Genomic DNA, 3,834 nt, shown 5'->3' on the forward strand with positions numbered 1-3,834 from the left:
CACGTTCGCGGACGTGACGTACGCGCGTTAAACGCGTTTCCGCGCGCGGGGTGCCGGCGAGGCGGGCGGGACGCGGAACGGAAAACAAGGCGTTTTAATTTATTTCCCATCGACGTCCACTCGGCGATCCCGCGATAAATCGAGGACCAATTTTTACCCGGGGCCGGGACACGCGGCAGACAATCGTGCAGAATTTAGCGTAATTTTCCACGTTGACGCGACACACCCGCCGCCGTATCGCTTTGATCCCCGACAATTCCGCCCCGGCCGCTGTCCGGCCGCCTCCCAGAATGTATTGCTCAATTAGTAAAAAAAATTTCGGCGCCGGCCGGAAATGCGCCGCGCGGAGGAGCACAGAGGGAGGGAGGGCGAAGGAGGGAGAAGGGTTCGCGTCGGTCTGACCGGTTGGAAAACAGCCATTGCGGATTCCAGCGCGTGACCGTGGCGTGTTCGTTTCGGCTATGATTAAATCGGGTGTCAAAACGTTTCCGCCAGGTATTGTTAAAAATTGAAAAACCGTCGGCTCGAAAGTCCAATAAATTGCTCCGCGTGCCCCGAGGTGTTGAACCTCGCCTCCCACGCCCCCTCCCCTCACCCGGGCCGGGGCAACCCTTCCGGCGGTGACGCTCTTTGGTATTATTTTAAAATTTAAATTGATTCCGCGGCCGTTCCCAGCGTCGAAAGTTGAGCACTCGCGGTCCGGCTGATTAAATAGGATCTTTTGCGGATTAATTTGCATGTTTCGTGGTATTTTGTAGGTATAGTAATCGTTGCTCGCGGACGTTCGTGGCCGCGGTACGCTCGCGATTTTTTGGAACGGTCTCTTGATGCGGCTTGTGATAACTCGTTGCGAAGGTGGGACGTTTCGGTGTATGGGTATTTTGTGTGAAACTGTCTAATACGTCTCTGTTCGTGAATTTACGCGATTATCTGCTCCACGTGGTTTAGATTTACGCGAATAATCGTGTAAATTGAAACTGTCGCTGTAAAAGGACAAATGTTGGAAATAAAAGCTAGTAACAGTTTTAGATGTATTTATATTTACGTAGATTTATATTCATATATTTCTATATATTTGTACATATTTATATCTATATACGTATTTATATATTCTTGTACATTTATTTACATTTATTATATACTTCTACACATTTATATTCTATTATTTACAATTTAGCAACAAGATTAGTAACACATTCCAGGAAAAGAGTATGCCCATTTTATTCGCTGCCACTATTCTTACTATAATTCAAAACAATGAACCTTAATTTTTTAATTACCATAAACTCATCATCTTCATCGCTTAAAATATTTAAAAATTCGTCTTCCTTTCCATTATAAATGTACCATTTTTCTCAATCAATTTTTCTCAATATTTGCTCATATTCACAGCAACACTTTATTAAACTTTAACAGAACTTAAAAATCTGGAACATTGTACTTTGAACTGAACGTCTAAGAAAGAATTAAATCTATACCATAAAAATCGTTTAAAATGAATATAAACTTTGACATTAATTAAACAAAATCTTTGTTGCAGGGAGAGGCATGCAACCGTGCAAGAAGCGTTCACCGTGGCCCGCAGTAGTGCACGGTGAGTTGCGCATTGGAAACGAAAATCCTCGCAGGCGTTTTCGCGAGCCAGGCAATTAAATAGCCAGACGCGTACGATATAAAATATCGATAAAATATCGGCGAAAAGATTCGCGCTCTTCGGTCCGCGTTTAATTTTCAATACGCAATTTCCTTAGCCGCGCGATCGCTCGCTGGCTCGTTCAAGCTATTAGGTTGGTAAGAAATTAATGTCGGTTCTCGAACTTTCGAACTTTGACGCACGTTATGGGATAACAATTCACTTTATTCTGTTTACCTTCCATTGTTAATTAACGGTGTAGATGTCGTGCTGCATGCTGATATCTGTGCTTTTGTTTTTCCTGTTAATTTGTGCTCACCTCAAGTTATTCCATAATAAATTATACAATTTTGCATAGGTTATAAATATGGAGCTTGTAATCTAAGTTATTAGTGCAAAACAATATCATAAAATTTTGGGACATTATTGAATACTATAAAATATAATTTTTGCAATTCAGAGAAATAGAAAGAGAGAAAGATAAAGAGACAGAGAGAGAGAATGTGGGAGGGTGTGAGAGAGAGAGAGCGAGGAGAGAAAGAGAAAGGAAGAGGAAAAGAGAGATTGTGGGAGAGTGAAAGATAGAAAGAGAAAGAGGGAGAGTGAGAGAGAGAGAGAGAGAGTGAGTGAGAGAGAGAGAGAGAGAGAGAGAATGTGAGAGAGTGAGAGAGAGAAAGAGAAAGAGAAAGGAAAAAAGAGATTGTGAGAGAGTGAAAGGTAAAAAGAGAAAGAGACAGAGAGAGGCAGAGAAGAAGAGAGAGAGAGAGAATGTGAGTGAGTAAAATAGAGAGAGGAAGAGAGGAAAATCTGGAACAGAGGACAGAGAGCGCGACGCGAAATTCGCGCGACGCGGCGGGCGTGATATCGCATCAAATTCGCTCGAAATTCGGCGGGGCCGGGGGAACGAAGAATAATAACAAGCGTTTTACGAGGCCGGGACGTGTACGGCGGACATAATTGGTCACAGAAACGAATTTATAACGCGCGCGGACGCGTGCGCGAATAAAAATCCGCCCCGCCCCTCTTTCGGTGCCGGACACGGGCCCCGAAAGTGATTAACAAATTCGCGCGGCTCTCGCCGGGAATTCCAATATGCCGTAATTTTTGCGGGGCCGAAATTCGAAGGGCTCGCAAACCGGCTGTCCTTGCGCCCTCTGGAAAACAATGGCGCACGCAAGACCTAACGTGAAATCATTCAAACCGTGCAACAGTCGAAGCTGCCACTCTGAATATATCTTGAAGGTGCTTTTTAAGTTACAACTTTATTCATTTTATAATACAACTTTAATATGAACAATGGAATCAGAAGGTAAAAATGACGATGTGATATTTGTTTCTACGCTTTTTACACAAATTGGTCGTTGTTATGAACGTACCGATTGGCAATTTATTTTCTATAAAAATGGACTTTGTAAAAGTTCACTCGTTATAATGCAGCGTATAAATTATACGACAATTTATGGCTTCTAACTTATAGTATAATTTACAGCTTATAACTAATGCGCGTAATTATTCATATTTGGCCTGATCATCGTATTACGGGCTACGCCCGTATTTGTAGGTTAAGGGGTTAATAACAAGGGGTTAGAATTTTATTCCAATTTTAAAGAACAGAATAACACCCATATTTATTAAATTGTTCCTAGTAATTTCCATCACGAGTCGGACTCGTCAAATTTACATTACGGTAAAGGGTTAATCGGCAAGGGGTTAATCGTCGAACGAAGGGGTTCCGCGGCCATGGCGGAAACCGAATGCGCTCGCGTCGGTTCGAAGGAACGTAGCCCCGGCCAAAATAACGCGGCGCGGCGCTAGCCGTTCCGGTATCAGTCGGATTAATGATGCTCGGGCGCAACAACGAGCCGTAGTAGGCTAATAATGTCTGCAGCAACGGGGCCGAAGCTCCGACGGTGTTGGTTTATTCATCGGCGCGCGGCGGACGGTAAAGTGCACTACATAGATTTCCGCGCGAGTTCCCGCGGCTATTTCACCCCCGCCCGTCCGCCCCCGCCGCGATACCTGCGCGTTGCCGCGCGCGGAGCAAGGTAAGTTAATATCGCCGGCCGGGAAATCGAGTTTACGCGGGAAAAGAACGGCGGCGAACGGGGCGGGGGCTGTTGTTCTTCGGCCAGCGTCGAAGTTTCATTCCGGCGCCGCACAATGCCGATGCTTCTTGCTTCCTTTTTTTTCTTTTTTTCTTT

General features: G+C 44.7%; 1 protein-coding gene across 1 annotated transcript in view; it reads left to right on the forward strand.

The window, feature by feature from the left end:
• The first annotated feature begins 1,568 nt into the window (after nucleotides 1-1,568).
• Nucleotides 1,569-3,834, forward strand: part of LOC144471442 (uncharacterized) — a 55,100-nt gene continuing 52,834 nt past the window's right edge. Inside the window, exon 1 of the mRNA XM_078183479.1 lies at nucleotides 1,569-1,594. The gene's annotated coding sequence lies outside the window, so the exon portion shown is untranslated. The remainder of the gene's footprint in view (nucleotides 1,595-3,834) is intronic.

This window comes from Augochlora pura, chromosome 6 (genome assembly GCF_028453695.1).
Source record: "Augochlora pura isolate Apur16 chromosome 6, APUR_v2.2.1, whole genome shotgun sequence".
Lineage (NCBI taxonomy): Eukaryota > Metazoa > Arthropoda > Insecta > Hymenoptera > Halictidae > Augochlora > Augochlora pura.